The following is a 23394-nucleotide window of genomic DNA, read 5'->3' on the forward strand; positions in this document are numbered from 1 at the left end:
CAGCTCGCGCTGGCCCTGCCGTCACCAGCCAAAATCTGGCTGTTAAATAATCTGGCTGTTAAATAGTGCAGCCGAGGATGGAGCCGTCCTGGCCCACCAACGCCTTCTCCCGATCCCAACCGGATTCGAAAAGGACCTCCGGGAGCCAGCCTACACCCAGGGCGCCGGAGCGCACAGCCAAGCCCGCCGCCCCAACCCTCCCCACCCCGCCCCAGCCCCAGCCCCCGTCCCCCTCGGAGCCGCCCCCCCCCCCCCCCAGTCCCTGGACTGCGCGCGCACCTAGAGTCGCCCTCCTCAGCCCCCTCCACCACCCGGAATCTGTAGCGGCTTTGGTTTGGGAAAGGTGGGGATAGCGGCCCCTGCTGGCAGCTCTGGCGAACAGCAGAGAGACCGACTTTCCCCCCTTTACCATTTCCCCACCTTTTCCAGGTGGGTTGTGGAAATAATAATAATAATATTAATATTTACATATACATGGATGGTGTTGTCGCGTGTGCACTTATTCTCCGTGAGTTCTCACGAGCAGGTGTCTGTACATAACTTGGGTTCCCAGCCCATTAGTGACCCTAGTCCCAACTAGGGCACAGGTACAGTTTCTAATCATTTATTTGAGGGCACTCGGCCCAAGGATGACCAGACTCCAATCTTCCTCGCAGCGCTCTTCTCGCCCGACCCCTGGCTAGTAAATATTGCTTCGAGAACGGCTTGGCCGCCCAGTGTTACTTTCTTTAAAGGCCGGGAGTACGGCCGCGCCATCTGCGAAGCCCACTGGGGAAACATCGGCCAAAGCGCGCAATTGTTTGCACCGCGAGCGGGCGCGGCAGGGAGCGCGCAATGGCGGGGTTGGGGGGAATCGGTATGCCCGGACCAGTTGGCACAAGTCTCGAACAGCAAGGCTTTTTGGCGAATGAAACTTCAAGCGATGGAGGATGGCTGTGTCTACCATTCTTCGTGAAATCACATAACAATAGCGCCTTGGAAGAAGTTGAGATTTACTTCTTCCATGAAGCCACTGGGTTCTCATTGGAATTGTTTGCGTTTTATTTCTTACGTTTATTTATTTCTAAGAACAGTCTACACACTTCTAAGTTTTAAAACAAATCGTCGTTATTAACACCATTCTTTGTACTATGGTTTATTTGCTTACTTAACATGCTTTATTAACGTGTTGTATACGCGTTCACTCATAGCTGTGTTCCTATCTTCTAAGTGTATTTTTAACCGCGCCGGCTTCTATACAATTCATTTGGGAGCGTAGAGCGCCCATCACTTCTGGAATCTACCTCTTGATACAGTAATCAGAATTAGAAAGGCTCACCGTTCACTTACCCTCATGCTTTAAAACTTTTCCACTTAAGAAAATCGATGGACAAATCCTTTCTTGTAACTCGCTCCTGCGCTAACATCTATTTTTATTTATTTTTCTCATTTGGCAGGACTCAGCAATACTGCCCTGGATTTTTTTTTTTTTTTATTCCCCATGCTAGAGCAGATGCGAGGGTGGGGGAGGCAAGGGCTGGGCTCCGCCGGAGTCGCCCCCTCCGGGACCTCTGCCCAGAGCGCATCGCGGGGCCAGGAATCGCGATGGAAGGAAGCTCTACTGGTCAGTCGGTCCAAATCTCCATCTGCCGCCACACGGCGTAGGTTCCCTTTCTCTGTCTCGCTCACTCGCATGCACACACAAACACCACAGCTCTCCTTTGGGTCGGAGGAGAAGCCAGCCAAAGTAGGCGGGGTTGCAGGAGGAGAGTCCGCTGTGCGTAATCCAGTCCGGGACTTGGCTCAGCCCGGGAGCGGCGGCCTCTCCAGTGACAGAGGAGTAGTGAGCGGCAACGGGTGAGGCTGCAGCCAACTCTGCTCCCCTCGCACTCGGCTGCCCAGGCGCTCGGGACACAGCAGCGGCGCTTTTCCCTGGGCTGACTGCCCGCGATGTCCACTTAGGAGCGGCGGCAGCGGCCAGCATCGCCACACCCGCGGCACACCGCTCCGGGTCGCAGAACGGGGCAAGAGGGTGCACCCCTGCCCCAGCCCCCACCCCGCCCCCACCCTGAAATGACTTGTTAATCGGCGCAGACACTACCGAAGGGACTCGCTGGAGTGGAATCCAAGTGGAATTTGGATTTGGAGAAGAGTTTCTTGAACATTTACTCCTTCCTTATTGTTTTTTTTTCCTTTCTTTTTTCTGATCCCCTTCTCCGCCTTTCATTGGAGATGAACACAGAGCTTTTGCATCCCAGAAAGTAGTCGCCGCGACTGTTATCCCCAAAGAGACAAGCACACATGTAGGAATGACAAAGGCTGGTGAAGGAGAGAGCGCAGCTCGCGGCCCGGAGAGATCGTCTCGATAATGGATTACTAAATGGGATCCACGCTGTACCAGCCCGCTCCGAGCCCTGGCCGCCTACCCGTCGATGCACCGAAAAGGTACGGCTGGGACGCCCCGGTGCGCTCCACCTCCCGGGCGGCTCGCCTCCAGCTTGCGGGTCTTGGGGCCGCGGCCAGAACGCTCTGGCTGCTTTGTGGTGCTTGCGTTTTATTTTGTCTCGTATCTCTGTCTCCTGAGCTTTGGCCGGCCCTGGGGACGCAGTCGTGAGCCCTGCCGGCCGCTCCTCTCTGCCCTGAGCCCCAGAGACCGCCGGGCTCCGTGTTGCGGGCTTCCCCACCCGCGCCGCACACAACGCCCGGTGCCGCCCGGGACCGAGACCGCGACCGCGACGGCGCGGATGGCCGTCTGGCCCGGGGATGTGTGTGCAGGACCCGTCTCGTCCTCACTTTGGGGCCAGCGGGGAGCAGAGATGCCCCATGAGGGTGGGATTCTCGGAAGCGCCGTGTCCTGGTGCGAAAGCCAGGAAAGGGGTTCTGCCCTCGAGGGCTGAAAGAGGCTGGGTGGGAGAGCGCTGTTTTCATCCATCACCAGGTTTGGATTTCGGAGTGGGAGAATGGGTTCCGCAGAGACGGTGGGAAAGAGAAGGGGATCTTTTGTTGTCCGCGCGGGGTCTGGGCTGGGCTCTGTGTGGAGTGTGTAAACTTGTAATAGCCCTGGCACCCGCGCGCCCTGCCACTTGGTGATAGCCCGGTTCCCGCGGCCGCTGGCACCAGAGGTTCCGGGCTTTGTTTGCTCGAACGAGCGCCCAGGAGCGGTCTCCTCCTGGGGTGTGCGGCGCTCCGCCCTGGGCCCCGTCCCTCGCCGCAGCTCCTGGGCAGTGAGGACAGCATCTGTCGGGGCTGCGTCGTCCGTCTCCAGACAGAGCCTGCCACTCCGGGGCGGGTGCCCGCCGCGCCCTCCTCCAGAATCTCTGGAAAGGAGGTTCCCGGGAGGTGGGAGCGGGGTGGGGGGGGGGGACACCTGGCAAGAGATGGCCCAGCAAGAGATGGCCCAGTGCTGCTACCCAAGCAAGGGCTCTGCCCCTGCCCCAGGTTCTGGGTCTCCGAACTACTAGCGACGTTCTAGAGCTCTGCCTCCCGAGAAGCGGCGCTCGGGAGCAGCCCGGCTGTGCCCACCCACCCTGCTTGGCCTTGATGGGGTGCGAGGTGGCTATTCTCCAGGCTCTCCCGTTTCTTCTCAGCTCCGCTGTGGTACGCAGTGCAAAGCAGGATCCTGATGTCCGCTCCCTCTTCCCTCGACTGAGCGGCGCTGGGGGAGCCAGGGAGCGTGCGTGTGTCGGGAAAGGAAACAGGACTCTGCTGCCTTTCCCGCTCCCTCTCCGCCCCTTCGCCCAGCGACTCCTCCTTCTTTTCCAGCACCGGTCACTCCACCAGGCGCCTCTGGAAAGTTTCTCTGAAAGCCACGGGCGGCGGGCATGACAGGACTGGGGCTCAGCATGTGCAGCCTGCGAGAAACTGAACCCCAAGGGAAGCGGGTGGACGGCCCAGGGTGCAACTAGGAGCGAGGTGCGGGCTTCTTGGGACGGTGGCGCCCCCACTCCCCACCCTCCACCCTCGACCAGCGGCTGCACTTGCTGTACCAGTCTCTCAAGCAATGGGAGGAGGGGAAGGTCAGGGTCAGGACTCGGGATGCTGATGCGGCCACTGTGGCCATCGGCTGGCTCGGGGGTGCGTGTGGGCATCGCCGGGGCTGGCTGCCATGCAGGTACCAGTTCCAAGAGCAGCATCCAGGCCTCCGGAGCGCGCGCGCAGGTTTCCAGTCAGCGGGAGTCCAGGGAGGAACAGAGCAGGTAGCCTGGTGTGCATGGAGCGAGGCTGCAACCTCTGTCTTCACAGCCAGAGCGAGCACTCGCAGGGCCGGCCACCGCCTGTGTTGCAGTGGGCAGCCCCTCCAGCCCTTCACCGTCTGTCATTGGGAGAGAGGTGGTTGCGTTGGGGAGGCCGTGGCCAGACACGGCCAGGGTGGGAACGCGCTCTGCTTATGCTGGATGGAAATCAAGTTGCCACTGAATGTGATCCGTGAAAGGTTTAAAAACACAGAAGCGCACGACACACACTTTCTCACACTTGTTCGCACAACTTTTTTTTTTTTTTTGCCTCCACGCGGAAAAGATCTTTAACCCAGTTGCAGCGTCCTGCCAGTAGGTCTCAGGAAAGCTATTTAATGCCCCCCAGCGCTGGTTTTTAAAGTCCTTTCCGAGTAGAAAGGTCGAGCGCCTTTGCTTGCCTTTCTCTAATCCTGTTAATTGTCAGTTTTCCTCCCAACATATATCTTACCTTTGGCGTTAAGTCCAGGGGTTGCCACTGATGGCAGGGGGCAGACTGTTGGTCTGGGATACATGACTCCTTTATTTTTTTTTAATTCTTTCCCCAAAGTAAAGATGCCTGTGCTCAATTCTGAATGAAAGTATCTACTTGTTTACACCTTATCCAATTGGCTAGCAGGGTCGTAAAAAGAACATTTTGTATGTTTTTTTCAGACCCTGTTTAGTCTGCATGGAGCAGTTTTATGATTTACAGTAAGCTTTGATTAAACCACTCCAGGCACCAAAGTTAATTATTAGCCTAAACTTAAATACAGTGGCAGAACCGTGTCTCCACCTATTAACCTAAACTATCTGTTAAAAAATAATTGCATTGACTATTTGAATTTGGTTTACCCATGCTTGTTTACATGGTAACTCTTAATTCAAATCTTGAGTAACCTCTATTCTCAATGTATATTCTGGTTTTAGGACATTCTTGAATGAGGCACCTTGCAAACCAACCTGAAAGCAAACAGGAATGAAATCAGATATAAAACTTCATTTTTGTGTTAACGTCTTTTTTCAACTTGATATAAAGCAGCATTCTAGTTCATGTTTCTTATTTACGATGTTTGTGTTCATGTTTCTTATTTCTGACAATCTTCCCACAGTGTTATGTTTTGCTGTTAACCACCAGGTAGAGATGGGCCAACGTTATCCATCATGCATGTAATCCACCTGTGTAAATGTTCAGCAGACACCTAAAATCTTCATCTCAGGAGCCACCTGCAGAATATACTTATAGACTGGAACATCTAAGTTTAAAGAGGTTAAAAATTCATAAGAATCAGTGTATAAACTTAACTGTCTAATGAATAAATGAGTGAATGAAATAGTCACACGTGGTTCACATTTCTCCATTTACAGTGGACCTGTTTTTTTCTAGTGAAAAAAATCTATGCCTTCAAGTATGTGGTTATTATAAAGTAGCAAAAAGTGCAACTCTTTATTTACACACACAGAGACACAGACTTACACCCCTCAAGTTCTTTCAAAGCCTAGTGAATGCTTTCCTCATTAGAAAAATATAACATTTGCATTCTGAGTAGGCAGATAACATTGCCAAGTGTGTTGAATGAGAAGAATAGCAAGAATTAGGGAGACTTATCTTCGTGCAATAAAAATAAGACACCCAAATTAAGAACTTTTATTAAATTCAAAATAAATACTCATGCTTTAAAAGTAAAGGGTAATTGCACTCCCGTATAAAATGGAAGGAAAAATACTGTTTTGAACGAGGAAGTAAGTCAGATACTTTACTATGGGTGCATAGTGGGTTCAGCTCTTTTCCAAGCAGAACAAAAGAGTGTTTATGGGAGGAAAACTTTTTTTTTTTACAATTACATGGCCAAGAGCTAATATATTCTCCCATCTTTTTTGTTTGTTTGCAAAAAGGAATCACAGAACAAGCCAAAGTAATTGCAAATACTTTAATTAGCACTGTAAAGCCTGGGAAAGCCTGTAGCTATCACACCCCATGTTCGGTTTAGACAATTGTCCAGCTCCCAGAGTGGGTGTTCCCTGGGTGTTCACACTTCCAGGGGGAGGTGCAGCCTGGAAGCATCCTGCTGTGCCCCCCACCTCCCAATATCTATCAATCTCTCTGTGCCTTTGGAGCCAAGTTGTCCCTGATAGTTCTATTCCAGGGTGAAGGCTTTTCTCATCTGCTTTAAATGTGCTGCAAGAGCAACTGAGCTATTCTCTGCTGGCAACCACAGGGTGGCCTCTTGGGGATATGGTAAGGTAGGGAAGGGAGGGAGGCATTTAATCCCTTTGAAATGGGCAAATAAGATGTCATACCACACAAACCTCAAGGGGAGAAGGGAGCTCAGGATACTTCTCAGCCTGGGACTATTACAGTATAGGATATACACTAGAGTATCTTGCTTTGTGAAGCAGATGATTTACTGTAAAACTTTTTTATTAGAATTATTCTAATTACACTAATGGAGAGTGTCACATAAAACTATCAATACTCTGATGTCTCCCAAATAACGTGCATCTCTCAGGTAGTCAACATTCAAAACACCTACTTCTGGATCTTTCTCCCCCAAATATGCTTTTCTTAAAATCTCCATCTCGGTAAATGGCATGTTCCATCCTTTGAGTTGCTCAATCCTAAAATCTGTGACTCTTTCTCTGCCCACACCCATCCCAGCTGCAATGCTGTTGGCATTCGGACTTCCTGCAGGCCTTCCACTTCTGGGGCCCACACACTGGCTAAGCCACTGAGCGCCCCTGCTGGGTTATTGTGCCTGCCTCCCCGCCTGTCTTCCTGTTTTGCTCTGGGCCCCCTACAGTCTTTTCTCCCTGCCATCCCCAGAGCGAAAAGGCTAAGCTAGATCAGATCACTTCTGCTCAGCTTTCCCACTTCATCCCAGTGAAAGCCCAAGTCCTTCCCGTGGCTTTGTGGCCCCACATGATCTGCACTTGGGCCCCCACCTCGCTGACCTCCTCTCCTTGGGGCTACTTCAATGCCAGTTGTACTCTCCTTGGTCCCTTGCAGGCTCTTTGCACTTGCTCTTTTATGGCTTGGGAAGGGTCTTGCCCCTGGATGGCTTCATGATTGTTCCTCACATTCCTTAGGTCTCTGCTCAAATGTCACTTTCTCAGTGAAACCTTTTCTGATCACCTTATTTACTTCACCTTTTTCCCTCAACACTTCCTACCGCCCTGGCCTGCCTCATTTTTTTCCCTTAGCACTTTCACAGCCCAATACACTATATGTTGTCCTAGTTTATTTTGCCCTCCACTAGAACATAATGCCATAAGGATAGACATGTTTATGTTTTATTCACTACTTTACCTCCAGCATCTAAACCTGTGCCTGGCACATCCTAGGCCCTCTAGGACAAGTACCTGTTGAATGAATGAATGAATGAATGGTGACTCTTTTTGCAAACAACTAATCTTTATCTCTTTTGCCTGCTCATTTTCTTTTTCAAATATATATTTTTTTTCTTGATTTCAGAGAGGGAGAAAGAAATAGAAACATCAATGATAAGAGAGAATCATTGATTGGCTGCCTCCTGCACGCCCCACACTGGGGATAGAGCTGGCAACCCAGACATATGGACTGACTGAGAATCGAACCGTGACCTCCTGGTTCATAGGTCAAAGCTCAACCACTGAGCCATGCCAGCCAGGCAATGTCTGCTCGTTTATCTATACCATGTTTCCATCAAATGAGCTATCTCTCTACCTGCATGAGTGTGTGTGAGTGTGTGTGTGTGTGTGTGTGTGTGTGTGTGTAACAATGTCTTCCATGTACATAGGTGCTATGTCTCATGCACCATTAGTAGAACATTCACTGTGGGTTGTTTTCCCAGTCTTGGTGATAGATTGGAGCCTGCTCATTCCCACACTCTCACCCAGTTCCCTTCTGTGGCCAAGAACACACATCTGTGGGACACCTGGTTGAAGCTGTAGGGAATCTGAGTTAGGCAAAATCAACTTGCCAAGAAACTGAGCTAAGAAGACAGCCAGCACTTATGGGGATTGAGCTTTTGACCTTGGCCTCATTTGTTCTGCATTCTAACCGTTGGCCACAGAACCTTCTTGCTTTTTTGGAGTTTACTAACAGTAGTTTTCAAAATTGAACTTCCTACCAGGAGAAAATAATATGCTTGTTCACCCACATTTCTGCCCTGTACAAGTATAGCAGTAACTTGTTGAAGGTCCTGTACTTGGAGTCAGAAGAACTGGGCTCCAGACTTTAACTATCTTAACCTTTCTGATCTGCATTATTTTAAACAAAAAAATGTGAATAGTAACCTGTGCTTCCTACCTTGTAGGACTGCTGGAAGAATAAGATGAAATCAGGAATGTGAATGTATATGGTAAACTATGAAATGCACTTTGGAAATTTGAAGTTTGATGCTAGCTCCTCCCTCCCCACGCCCTAGGTCTAGCAGAGACCCTACGTCATTGTCTTCTAAATCAGAAAAGAAAATTAGACTCTGTTGATGTCATTTTAGTGTAAACCACATTGTGAAATTAAACAATATCCTCAAATTCATTGAAAACATACAGTCTACATACAACTGGGATAGTGGCCATATTAATCAGAACGCCAACTGCATCAAGTAAAGATTGCTTTCAATGTGACCATTAAATAGAGCGAGGTCATGGGAGGGGCACTCTGCCAGTCATTATAAACAAAGCGAGGGCATTGTTTTTGCTTAGGTAAGTTCTAAACTGGTTAACGTCAACGTGTGCATGAATGTGGAACAGACCTGTGAGGGTGAACTAGGAGTAGTAGAAGTTCTGATCTTTGCTGTAACATGGGCAACTTCATTAGCTTTTGTGGTGCGAAGTGGATAACATGGAGGGACTGTCACAGGGGAGGCAGGAGAGGGTTCTGGAGGGAGCGCCGAGGTCACGCTTCTTAGGTGGACAGACCACACTTGGATTTGCATCCTACTTTTTGCCATTTACAAACAGTGTGACTTTGAGCCAGTTACTTAACTTGTCTGTCTCCGTTTCCATTTGTAAAACGCTAGTATGATGATGTTATGGTTGTTAAGAGTAAATATGATGGTATCTGTAAATTTGTAGCACAATACCTGGTACACTATACACATTCATTAAATACAAGGTGCTTTAAATTTTTTTTAAATCCTCACCTGAGGATATGTTTTAGAGAAAGAAGAAGGGAGAGAGAGAGAAAACATCGTATGGCTGCCTCCCTTATGCAGTGCACCTAGGTATGTGCCCTGATCAGGAATCAAACCCGCAACCCTTCAGTGTACCAGACAGTGCTCCATCCCACTGAGCTACCCAGCCAGGGAAGGAGTTATTTTTATTTGGGTGACAGTAGTCATGGAGAGTGCCCAGATGGCGAGAGTACAGAAGGAAATGGCCACAAGTCTGTAGCATAAAGAGATGATGCAAAGGAAACAACCTTTGGGCTAGAGAGGAACATTCACACGGTCAGCTGGCAATAGTGTCAGAGGTTTTAAGCTGAGAAGCATGTGAAAGAGTCACTTGCATGGGAAGAGGAGTCATGATCCTTTTTCTAACCGGGGAAGTTGAAATATCACACCCAACGTAGAAGAAAAAAAAACAAAAACACTATACAAACAAAACAATAGCAAGTAGCATAGGGCCTCACACCAAATAAGACCCAAAGGAGAGTTGTTTTAAAGAAATGATATCCTTCACTTACTAACATTTTAAGGATAAAACACACAATCTGAACCCACCAAAGAATCTTGAAAGTGCCCACATTTGGCATCTGAGAGTAGCCGGTAATGACTGTTCAGTGATGAGCTGAATGGACCCCGAGCACCATACCTGTGATAGGAGACACTGGCTGCCCAACGACTCCTAGGAGGCTGTCACCAACTTCTGCAAGAGGGTCTGCATGCTGGCCATACACTTGCCGGGTCACTCTTCCCCGGGCAGACCTGTAATCCATTTGGGAGAGCATGAATCTTTCTCCACTCAGAAGCAAAACATCACCTTCCCCACCAAACGGAGGAGATAGTTAGCTGACCCCAATAGAGAGAGCATTTACTCTGACTGATATATTGCCATGAAATTTGATTCAAATGATAGCCATGCAAATTCTTTTTTTTTTTAAATTCTTTTTTTTAAAATATATTTTATTGATTTTTTACAGAGAGGAAGGGAGAGGGATAGAGAGCTAGAAACATCGATGAGAGAGAAACATCGACCGGCTGCCTCCTGCACATCCCCCACCGGGGATGTGCCCGCAACCCAGGTACATGCCCTTGACCGGAATCGAACCTGGGACCTTTCAGTCCACAGGCCGACGCTCTATCCACTGAGCCAAACCGGTTTCGGCAGCCATGCAAATTCTTATCAGTGAGAAGAATCTGACTTCTGAAAGGCGTGGCGGAAGGTACAGTAAATGGGCATCGTCACCACATTCCCGAAGGACTGCTGCACCAGGAGGAATAGGAATCTCTCCTGGCTGAGAATTAGTTATTTTTGTCTAAAAGACAAATTTGTTTTTCTCTTAAATGTTGTAAGTAGAAAGATAATATAAAGAGAGAGAGAAAGAAATCAGCAATTAACATGCCTCAAAGACTGAAGGGCCAGGTCTTCTGAGCAGTGAGTGAGATAGCCTGCTTTGAAAGTATTGTTAGTGTTCGGTGTTTCCACACACAGCCCACAGACCTGAGGCTTTCATTTACGATGACTCAGCGCTTCTGTGGTTTCCCACTAACCTATAATTGCCATTTGTAGAAAATTTAATTCAAAGAATCCCCGCCAATTAAAAAATTTAGCAGGAGATGCTATTTACCCCTCTCTTAGCCTTTCTACCCTCCCACGTGTTCAAGACCAAGCCTTTGGCCATGATTAGATTTGAAGCATTTATAGCACGAGCTGGCACTGAACACAATGAAAACACACCATTGGAAAATAACCATTTTGGGGACTGAGAAGAAACACTATATTAGTTATGGTTTAATGTTACATGAGACTTTTACAGACGAGCTTTCTGTGATGGATCCACTCTTCTTTCCTTTTTCTTATCCCTGACCCTTTTTAAAGGAGAGTATTCAATCTTTTCATTAATATTGCAGTGACTCCAGCTGTCCTTGAATGAGGAAACTGAGAGAATACTGATTGAGCTGGTGAGAGGGAATGTTCCTTTCCCGAAAGTGGAATGCTTTATGAAAAACTGCATTCCACAAAAAAACATTCCAACAATCCACCAACTGTGTCTCCTCCTTTTTACCCCGAGAACCACGTGACTTCATTCACTTATTTTGGTGTTTGTATGCATTAGTTCCTAGGCTTCAAATACCCAGGTAGAAAGCCGGTAGATTAAGCCTTTAATTATTCTAAAAATGAGAGCATTAGAGTTACTAAAAACATGCTCATCTCAGCATTGTGAGCAATATATGGAAACCGAATAGTTTACAGCATCCTAAACTGGAGTATACGTAGCCAAATGTCCATTGGGTGGATTTTTATAAGAATACTTGTTAATGGTTTTCAAGATGGATTCTGTGCTAATTTTTCGCGCATCATGAATGATGGCCCCAGCTAGACACTGTCGCTGGGATCTTCATCTATTAATCATGGAGGCTGCTTTCTTATTCGGTTGCCATAGTTTCAGTGCCTCCGATAGTGTTGGGGTGTCTTGGGAAAGGTTTGAGATATACTAGGGCTTGCAAGACTGGCAGTTATGTTGGCAGTTGCGGTGCTCTTGAAAGAACTGAAAACCACTTCTCTTCTAATTCAGTGCTGGATTCAAAGAGGCAACTTCTGAGAGCGTCTCCCTGGACCTTGTTATGTGCACAGCCAGCTGATATTTACTCCAGGATTTGCCTCTTGCTCAGCGCTGCTGGCAAAAAATTACAGTCCAGGGGCTGATGTCACTTTCATCTTCCGACGAGAAAGCACAAGGGTGCGAACTCTTCGTTAGGACTATTTATAAATGTGGAGGTAAATGAGGGCATTCATGACTTTGCTCAACATTTCAGCTTCATAAATTGGTGTTGGCTCTGCAGATTGCTAAATAAATAAAATGACCTCAGGAGTGTTGTGTCCCTTGCCTGGGTATGGCAATGCAAACATTTAGTGCTTTCCTTCAGGTTTCACCTTTATTTTTATTTTTTTTAGGTTTGACACACATTACTGAGGAGCTAGAGACCATTTGGCTGTATTAGCAACATTGGCCCATAGGTCTGCTGCTTTGTCAACTCTTGAGTATAAGAGCATTTTTTTTTAATTTCTGTAATTGTAATATTTTGTTATTAGATTTGTGACTTAAGGGTTGATTAGAAAAAGCTCTCCAGTTGTGCATATATTGCATGACTGAGTCAAGAAAAGATTTGGAGAAGTAAATTGTTGCAAGAGGGAGACCCACATACTAGCTGGATTTATGTGCTTCCTGTGTGATGGGGAACGCAGCCTTCCTTTGTTAGGTAAATGTGGCCTGTGTAACAGAAACTACCGGGGCACTTCTTAATGTTTTCTTCCCCATTCCTCAAGTGGACTTTCAAGGATTCCTACCAGTCTAAGCTGAGCCATTAAATTCCTCACAGACTAAAACATAAAATAAAACAATCTCACAGTTGATGCAAATGGCACTGAATTCAGGACATGCAAAGCATCAGATGAAAATCCAGGCAGGTTCAGAAGAAGAAAACCTTTAATTCATTACAAATGGGCCTCATCTAGGAAAATAGTCATTTTTATTTTATTTTATTTTTTTTACTAGAAAATGACTAGTTTTCATGTCAGGGTGAGCTTCAAAGCAACCGGTTCAAATTTCCCCATATCCAGCCTGTCACATTTTTTGTGTCAGATCAACAAGCATTTTAATGCACGTGCCTATTATATTGACCCCTCCCTTACCCAACCACACTAAATGATTGATTTTAGAGGCCAATAATTTGAAGTAAATTAAAAGGATAACATGCCCTTAATTGCTACTGGCTTCACCAGGCTTCTGGGCACGGGAATTCCTTGCGGAGAAACACTTTTAAGTGTCGCAGCAGTTTTTGATCATGTGGTCGGCTTACCCATAGGCTGCAATTATCCCCCAGCCCTTCTCCAGGTCCCCCTCAAATATCTCCGTGAAGCAAAACAAGCATGCATTTCTAAATTCAGCATTATGGACCCCCAATTGTTTGACAGGGCAAGAAAATGTGTCCTGCACGTTTTATAGTATTCTCGTAAGTTAGTTGTTTTAAGGGCGGGGGTGGGGGGTGGAGTGGGAGAGAACAGTGGGACTAATATTTCCGATCAGAAGCTTTTGGTGTGGGAAGAAGAGTTTGTGTGAATTCAGTTTGCTGTCCTCCCTACAGCCACAGATTGGCATTATTCTTGGGTGTCAGGTCAGGCAAGATGCTACACACAGAGCCTTAAGAAAAGCAAGCAGTACTTTTGTGTGGATGTCAGTCCAATACAATGTGGACTTTAATTAACCTTAATTAATGATTTCTATTACAGATTTTCTCTTGTGCCTCCAAGGCACAAAATGTATTTTGGTGGAACATTTCCAACGGCAGTGACTTGAACATGCTTCCATTTTCTTGCCATGCACACCACACTAGGTTCTTGGTGTATGAAGAATGTCTTGCTGCATCCTTCCTAGAGTGGTAAAATGCATTGTCCCCCAAGTGGTCATACAGATGCAGAGTATGTTGGAATGGCAGGTGAATCATTTTTAACTTTAAAGCAATTTACTTATCAAAATAGGTGACATTTTCTGGCTTCTATCTGGATTGAAGGCCATTCCTCCCAAAGACTGGATGGGACTTGGAGTGGTGCCTCAGTTCCTTCAAATGAACACTGCCATACGCTGGGGATGGTATTGCCTTTGCCCAAAAGTATTTACCAAGTGTGACAAATACAGACCAGGGACTATTGTAGGCCTTGGAAGGAAATAGGTCTCACATCTTGTTGGAAGTGCTTTTGTCCCGTGTCGTGAGTTTTAGAACAGATATCAAGAAGCTGAATTATATTGTTAGGGAACTATTTACATTCAACTTTTAACTAGAGGCTCTAATGAAAGTTAGATATAATAAATTAAGTCCAACTTAAGAACTGAGTTTCTGTGACTAATCATTTTGTAGCTTACATGATGAAACTAATAGCATATAACTCATCTAGTTTAGTAGAGTGTGTGCTTATTATCATTGCTTTGCTTTTACAACTAAGCTTCCGATCTATAAGCATCTTAATGAGAAAGTGCCTAAATTAAATTGATTTGTAATGTTTGCTGTACTGTGTTCTAGGGTAGTGATTATGTAAAGTAATTTCTAAGATGGTTGTCCTAGTGCATGCAGTATGGTTTTACTTTTTTAAAATATATCTTTATTGATTTCAGAGAGGAAGGGAGAGGGAGAGATAGAAACATCAATGATGAGAGAGAATCATTGATCGGCTACCTCCTGCACTCCCCCTACTGGGGATTGAGCCCGCAACCCTGGCATGTGCCCTTGACCAGAATCGAACCTGGGATTCTTCAGTCCACAGGTCGATGCTCTATCCACTGAGCCAAACTGGCTAGGGCTGGTTTTACTTTTTTAATAAAGTCAACCCAGCGTCATGATCCCATGTTTGCCCAGCCAGGAGGAGATGCTACTGGTGTCAAAAGTAGAAAGAACAGAGTAGTCTCTTACGTAGCCGAGAGAAAAGGCAACAAACATCTTTGGGATTTGTTTTTCTTTTAAAGGGATGTTCGGGAGTACAGGAAAAAGTTTTCTATTAAAAAGTCAACTTTTATCTACAAGGTGTTTCCTCTCATTTGTGATGAGAGGAAGTTCAACATGTCGAATATGTTGATTAATTAATTCTCATGGGATATCTTGGAGGGTGGAGCTTTCGTTTTCATATTTTGTCATGGCCAGAACACAAGACCTGTTACTATTGCCCAAACACATCTGTTCCCAAGAATGAAAGGACAACAAAATTGCCTGCTCAGATCCTACAACACGCAGGTGTGTGAGAGAAGGCTTTGCAATGCTGTGAATAGCTTGACATTTTCACATTGTTATTGAAATGCAAATTCTTCGGAGCAGAACTCGAAAAGGTTTTAAATGTAGGACAGGGCAGTATCTTTTCTTGTTGTCAACTATACCTGGTCTTAACTCCCGGGCTTGTCCTATTAAAAGTAATCATAACTCACTTGCATATTTCATTGCTTTCCGGTGCCTCTGTTTACAGTGCAGATACTCCTTCCTGAGTGGCACTGCCCAGGGAGAGGAGGCTGCTTCCACAGTGAGGTGCCAGCACAGGGCTGGTCACCTGGAAGGAGTCTTGCTGAGCCCCACATCAGATTTAGAAATCAGGCTTGCTTACAGGTGATAATCAACATCAGCAGTATTTACAGTGTTATTATTAATAATAAAGACCTCATTTCCAAAGTGTTTATAGTTTTCAAAGTGCCTCTATAAACATTGCCTCATTTAATATCATTACATCCTGGGTTAGGCAAGGCAGGTATTAATTTACCCAATTTAAAGATGAGATAACTGAGGTTCAGAGAGGTCAAATAATTTGCCTAAGAGAACACCTGGTAAGGGAAGGGCTTGGGACAAAGCTCCCAACCTTCTGACTCTGAGTGCTGTGCTCCTCCATGTTATGTCACTGTTCACTCAATACTTAAAAACCATTACAGTCTTCCAACCATAAATGTTCTTACGTTATGCCTATTATGCAGATTGAATACTGACACAGAACAAAAGTAGCTTTCCACGGAGTTCACCTGCGGCTTCTGCTGGGACCTAAATTCTGCTTCTCAGTGGAAAGCCGTTTCTGAACATTGTCTCCGGAGGCTCTTAGGGTCTTGAGTCTGTCATCTGAAAGGAGAAGAATTGAAAAATGGAGGCTGTTTTTATTTGGGATTCTAGTCCTGTTTTATAGTAGAGATGAAAATAAACAGTAACATGAGGATGGAAGTTTGGCTGAGGTGCAGGGTAGAACTGGAGGGACAGAAGGTTGAGCCAGATACCCTGGCAGGAGTAGCCTCCTGGGGCTTGCAACTTATGCCTATAAAACAGAAACACGTGTTTAGCGAGGAATAACGTGGTGTGGCACAGCATACGTGGATCTCCCTTCTGACTAAGTCAATTTACTCTCGGGTCCATGCTGCCAGGTCTAGCGAAGGCAGCAACTCAATTTAATTCAACAGATACACATTTGGCATCTACGTCAGACAAGTTCTAGGTACTGAAGAGACACAGTGATGACCCAGTTTAGAATTTATGAATTGTGTCCTCACCATAGGCCTGAAATGGGCCCAATTCTGGCGAGAAGGGTGGGTACATAAAAAACACTGTAGTGTCAGGTCTATTTTCCATCCCAGAAGCAGAGTGGTGAGGATGCTAAGGAGGACAGGAAGGAGCAGCTCTGTCCAGATGGGAGCTCAGACAGGCCTTTGTGAAGGAGGAAGCATTTGAGTTGTATCTAAAGAATGAGAGAGGTTTCAGTAGGTGGGAGGCTAGGGGAGGAAGAGCAGTGTGTCTAAGCGGAAGGCAGGTGCAAAGGTCCAGAGGCAGGAAATGAAGGCCTTGGCCCCAGAGCAGCCAGGGGCCTCCCGGGGACTGGTAGTGTGGTGTGGAAGCCCTGAGGACAGAAAGGGGCATTGAGAGCAGCCTGTGGAGGACTCTGCCCTGTTCTACAGAGGGGACTTGGAGGTGGAGGCAGGTGATGCTTTTGATGACATCATCAAAGGTGTGTTAGAAATACAAATCTGCTAGCACTGCAAGTGGAAAAGGGAAACATATTCTGGGTGTGTTTGCAAGGTACAGTTGTCAAGACTTAAGGACCTTGCTCTGCCGACGTGGCTCAGGGGTTGAGTGTCAACCTATGAACCAGAAGGTTGCAGTTGGATTCCTGGTCAGGGCTTGGTCCCCAGTGTGGGGCGTGTGGAAGGCAGCTGATTCATGATTCTTTCTCATTGATGTTTCTATCTCTCTCTCCCTCACCCTCCCTCTCTGAAATTTTAAAAAATATATTAAAAAAAGACTTAGGGACCAGTTGGATGTGTGGGATAAGGGAGTGGAAAGAGTAAAACATGGTTCCAAGATGTCCCATCTGGGGAACTAAGCAGAGAGTAGGGACATTGGCCAGGTCAAGGACCCAGGTTTACAGACAACAATAGTTAATATATATTTTTAAATATATTTTTATTGATTTCAGAGAGGGAGGGAGAGGGAGAGAAAAGTAGAAACATCAACGATGAGAAAGAATCAATGGTCAGCTGCCTCCTACATGCCCCTTACTGGGGTTTGACTCCACAACCCAGGCATGAGTCCTGACCAGGAATCGAACCATGACCTTCTCAGTGGTCAATGTTCAACCACTGAGCCACACTGGCTGGGCCAAATAGTTAATATTTAACAGCTATGATAAACCTTATTTACATGACACATAATAGGCCAAACACCAAAGCCTTGGACCTCATCCATTGTGCTCACACCCAGCTCTGTGAAAGGAGTGCTAAGGATTTGAAATTAAGAGTGTTTAAACTGTCACATTTGGTCTGGCAGCTGGGACCACTTTCTCCAACATCAGGGAGGTTAATACCATAGCATGATGAGCAGAAGATGAGGAAGAGCGAAGCACCATAAAAACTGATTACGAAAGTGCAGGAGGAACAAGGGCGAATGATTCACTCGTGAGAATCGGGGCATACATTGGGCCACCTGTCTCCTATGTTTTTTTTCATTCTGAACTATTTTACTTTATACAAGTTTTTGAATTCTGAAATTAGATATACGTGTGTTCGTCTCTCCCTGCCCCTCCCCGCCCCCCACCCGCGCTGGGCATGTTTATGTAAGTGTTTATCTCTTAAGTTGCCTTGAGCAATCAAAATGTTACAGATGACGTCATTCACAAAATACAAATAACACCTAAATTGTGTTGTTTATTTAATAAGACAGTGTTAGCAGATAGCTAAGCCTTTTTTTGCTGCATTATGCTAACTTTGAAGAAAAACGTGTTTAATAATATTTTATTCAGAAAGAAATCAATCTTCATTACACAGGGGATCGAGGTATCACAGATTTTGTTATGTTCCACCCCCTAGATAGTATTGATGTTGTACAGTTGGCCCGAGGAATCCTCCTGTGTCTTTAATTGTTAAGTATAACATTTGTACTATAAAAAAGAATTCTAAAAAAATGGGTATTATATATTTACCCTTCACTTTGCAGTTTTCTTTCAGAGGTTTCTAAATAAAACTTGAAACAGGAAAGTCTTATTCTATAATAAAATAAGGTTTTGTGTCATATTTTTAAAAGAGGTTGAAAACAGAAGTGAAACAAAGCAGGATTAGAAACATCAAGTATCCTTAGGGAGCTTTCACAAATTGAGTGGGTTTCTGGAAGGGAGAAAACCTTTATGATATAGTTTGCTTTGATGTCTTATTTTAAAGGCACGTTAAAATTAAACATTAAGGAATCATTTGATTCTTTTATGTTGGGATGCCATATTTAAGTTGGTGTCATAATGCTGAGAAAGTAAACTGTAGATTACTTGTTGTGATATCAAATTATTGCACAGATGTAGTATCATTTGTTTTTCTAACTTGCAGGCTGCCCTCTAGTGTTACTTAATCTCAACACAACCACTTTGTTTAGATCCCATGAAAGGTGTAAAAACATAATAGAACATTTTACCAACGCGTCAGCAGCTAACCCAGGCAAGCTAGACTGTCTCTAAATGCAGTGTTAACAAGTGTATAATTCATGGTTTGAAAGGCTGTGCACAAATTTAAGCGTGCCCATCACCAAAGCTCTGATAGCAGCAGATAGTACAGTAAGTCCTCACTTAATTTCATGGATAGGTTCTGTGACTTTTAAGAGAAACGACATGAGTATAAGGAAATCAGTTTTACCGTAGGCTAATTGATGTTAACAAGAGTGAAGTTCTTAAACACCTCATCGACATTATAAGGAAGCCATGTTATTCAAGGACCTGCTACACTGTGTGAGGAAAAACACAGCGATGACTGCAACTTAAAGTCAAACTCCGAATACAAAGTCAAATACAAAGTCAAATACCGGACGAGAAGGTTTAGGACTACATTGTCCAATTCATTTCACTTACTTTCTTTTGTGTGTGTTCAGAAGAGTGATATATGAGCAAATAAGCTCTCTCTAAATAAGCCTAAAAGACCTTGTTTAGTAAGTTTAAATAAAAATTACAAGTGTCAAGAAACATATTTCAATCACCATCAGGTGGGAGATTTCTGAGCAGACAACCTCAAAGTTTATCATATAATTAGCCCTCAGGGAAGAGGTCTCAAACTTCAATGCACTATCCTATTCCAAACCTTCAAAGAGTAAATTCCCGCCGTTTATAGATTATTCCCCGAAGCTGTTAAGAAGAGAAACACATACTGCAGCCCAAACTGTGGACATTAAGTACTTTCCGACACTGGTGCCAATCCTGCTTTTGCTCCAGAGTCTGCAATAGTGGAGAGTCTCTTTCAGACTCAGTCGCTGTTTTTTTCACGTATAATGTTGGCACCCTCGGTGGATTACACAGATAATGTTACAACATTCCAGATACATCCAGCTCCTCCCAGCAGAGCAACTGATAAAAGTGGCTACTGCTGCTGCTGATTTTTCTGTTTTTGTTTTTAACTATATTTTTATTGATTTCAGAGAGGAAGGGAGAGAGAGATAGAAACATCAATGATGAGAGAGAATCATTGATGGGCTGCCTCCTGCAGGCCCCACACTGGGGATTGAGCCCACAACCTAGGCCGAGAATTGAACCTTGGCATCCCTGTTCCTAGGTCGACACTCAACCACTGAGCAACACTGGCCACATGATTTCTCTGACGTTTTGAGACTAAGATCAGGAAGAACAACTAAGAGTACGTGAGTGCAGGACATAGAGAATGAAACCGATGGTCAAAATTACACTTGAGAATCAGCTTTTCCTCTGGGGGGGTGATGTGATGTAGTGGTTAAAAGTGTGAGCTCCAGAGTTTCCTCTTCTAGTGGCCATGAGATCTTGGGAAAGTTACTGAATCTCTCTGTGCCTGGTTTTCCTCAACTGTAAAATGGGAATGCCGACAGTGCCTGCCTCATAAAGTGATTCCTATGACTAAGTGAGAACCTACGTACCAGAATGATGTCTGGTACACAGTAAGCACTCAATAAAAATCAGTGTTGCGCCCTAGCCGGTTTGGCTCATGGATAGAACATTGGTCTGCGAACTGAAGGGTCCCAGGTTCTATTCAGTCAAGGGCACGTGCCTTGATTGCAGGCTCCTCCCTGGCCCAGGTCCTGGTTGGAGCGTGTCCAGGAGGCAACCAATTGATGTGTTTCTCTCACATCGATATTTCTCTCTATCTTCCACTCTCTCTAAAAATCAATGATAAAATATCCTCAAGGTGAGGATTTTAAAAAAAATCGGTTGTTGCAATTTGACACCAAGTTCTTCTAATAGAATGGATTACATTCAGTGCCTTATGTCACCAGCTGTATGGTTCTTGGCATGTAGGTTAGAACCGAAAAGACAAGATGAAAAGATGAATATGGTCCAGATAAGTCTTTCTGCTGCTTCTGTCTCCTTCTCCATGTTCTTTTGTGGGTCAGGGCGTGATTTTAAATAACTGGTTGATCAATCATTCATCATTTCACTTTATTTAAGGAACATTTAGTATGTATGTAGTACTATGTGCATTGAGCTATATTAGACCCTATGAGATATTTCCAAAATACTAAGCAAGGTGTTGAGTGAGGTGACTAGATTTTGTTCCAGATTTAATTTGACTTTTTTGGGTTGGTGCTCAGACGACCCTTGTGTTTATCAGGCGTAGGCAATGCCCTGAACTGCAGCCTTCCTAGACTCTGGGAATAGAGGATGTGGAAACTGAAGGAATATTGAAGGGTTTTCTCACTCTTTTGTATGTAAAACTTAGATTGTAATTAGTGTTGTATTTGGGATCATAATATTCAGAAATTTTTCACTAACAAAGAGGGCCCAACAACTCTGTTAACTTAATATCTGACTCGAAACAATGCATAAAATGTATTTTATACAACAAAACTTTTAAGTTATAGGGGGAATTAACGACTCATACCAATAAACTGAAAATGTTGAATTGATTAATTGGCTTTAAACACTTATTTTTCACAACATCTGAGAGTTGAGCCACTAAACAACATGGTGGATGGGTTGGAAAGTAAAACCTTATTCCAACCCTGCCCTCACCCCTACTCTCTAAGCCAGCGGTTCTCAACCCTTTGGGGGTCGAACGACCCTTTCACAGGGGTCGCCTAAGACCATCGGAAAACACATATATAATTACATATTGTTTTTGTGATTAATCACTATGCTTTAATTATGTTCAATTTGTAACAATGAAAATACATGTTCAATTTGTAACAATGAAAATACATCCTGCATATCAGATATTTACATTACGATTCATAACAGTAGCAAAATTACAGTTTGGGGGTCACCACAACATGAGGAACTGTATTAGAGGGTCGCGGCATGAGGAAGGTTGAGAACCACTGCTCTAAGCTCTAATGAGAAGGCAGAAAAAAAGTTGGGTGATTAAAGAAAAGCAAAGGCCAAATGGATCATTCGCTTCTGAGCTAACAAACAAGTTAAGTCTGGCTTTATCCATCCCAAATATTTCCTCCAATGCAAAGCGTAACTCATAAAAATGAGGAAGGTGCTGCTTAGGAATTAGGCAACGTGCTAACTTGTACATCTAGAGATGAATAATAGGAAGTGGGGCCCCCTCCCCAGTAGCAGGGAGCATTGTGTTCATTTGGTCAATTCACCCAAACTCAGGACCATCTGACAGCTGTTTGATGTTTCTTGTGAAATGGACTTGGGCCCTGGCCAGATGCTAGTGGACAGATGTTCACAACACAAAAACCTTTATGAAAATAGGGGCTAATTGGCACCTTCCTAATGATCTGAACAAATAAGGTGGGAATGGGCTGGATCTGCCTGCACCACCTCCAGGCCCACGCCTGCCCTCCAGCCTAGGGAGGAGGCCTTGTTGGGAAGCTGAGCTTTCCCCATCCTCCAGGTCTTCTGGTTCCTGGGCTCCCAGACATAAACCCTGCAAAGGGATGGTCAGTGTGTGTTTGTGTGTATGTGTGCTTGTGCGCATGTGCTTAACCACGGAAACCTTTCAAGAAGGTGGGCAAGTCAAGGGTCAACCTCCACCAACGCAAGTCTTGAAGTGCAGAATTTTCTCTACGAATTTGGTTTCTGTGCAGTAGTTTTTGAACAAAGACATCCTACAAATGATTACATATTACCTTCATGTGAAACCTCAAACAGAATGTATATGCTCCATTTCAGACTTTTAGTTGTAATTGATCAGTAATAGCTGCAATATAATTTTGTTCAAAAGGTTTAACCGAAGTTATATTAAAGTGAGTATTTCAGGGGCAAACTGGTTTGACAATTCCCCATTCATAATTAGGTGGACTTGCTCCTACTTGTAAAGGCTATAGTTAAGTGTCTTTGATTTAAACTGTCTTTTTAGTGCCTGGGGCACTTTTGGAGTAGGAGTTCTCCCCTCTCTTTCTCTCAATTTTACAAGTTGGGAACGAACACTTAACTCCTGGCCTATTACTAATCGAATCTGTTACCCATTTAGAGACTGACAAATAATGCTTTTCTAAGGCAGGACATCTTACCTAATAATAGACAAACATGGTAACTGACCATACCTTCGCTATGCCTCCCATTGGCTAATCAGCGAGATATGCAAATTAACTGCCAACAAAGATAGTGGCTGGCAGCCACGGAGCTGGAGCAAGCAGGAAGCTTGCTTGCCCCTGCGATGGAAGAATATAGAAGGTAAATAAACCCCAGATACCCGCTTCCAGTCACCATTGCCACGGAGCTGGAGCAAATTAAAAAAAAAAAAAGGAAAGGCTGGGAGCTTCAGTTGCCAGGGGGCTTGGTCAGTCTGAAAACAGCCATCAGCCCCTCACCCAGGCTGGCCAGGCACCCCAGTGGGGACCCCCACCCTGAAGGGGGTGTGACCAGCCTGCAAACAGCCATCAGCCCCTCACCCAGGCTAGCCAGGCACCCCAGTGGGGACCCCCACCCTGAAGGGGGTGTGACCAGCTGCAAACAGCCATCAGCCCCTCACCCAGGCTGGCCAGGCACCCCAGCAGGACCCCCACCCTGATTCAGAACACCTTCAGGGCAAACCAGTTGGCCCCCACCCGTGCACCAGGCCTCTATTCTATATAATAAAAGGGTAATATGCAAACTG

The 23394-nt window shown here is 45.3% G+C and overlaps 1 protein-coding gene across 4 annotated transcripts in view; it reads left to right on the plus strand.

The window, feature by feature from the left end:
• The first annotated feature begins 1555 nt into the window (after positions 1–1555).
• SEMA6A (semaphorin 6A) overlaps positions 1556–23394 on the plus strand; it is a 128799-nt gene continuing 106960 nt past the window's right edge. For all 4 annotated transcript variants that reach the window (XM_006081124.3, XM_023745767.1, XM_006081127.3 and 1 more), the window contains exon 1: positions 1556–2424. The gene's annotated coding sequence lies outside the window, so the exon portion shown is untranslated. The remainder of the gene's footprint in view (positions 2425–23394) is intronic.

Source organism: Myotis lucifugus, unplaced genomic scaffold (genome assembly GCF_000147115.1).
Source record: "Myotis lucifugus unplaced genomic scaffold, Myoluc2.0 scaffold_0, whole genome shotgun sequence".
NCBI classification, from domain to species: Eukaryota; Metazoa; Chordata; class Mammalia; order Chiroptera; family Vespertilionidae; genus Myotis; species Myotis lucifugus.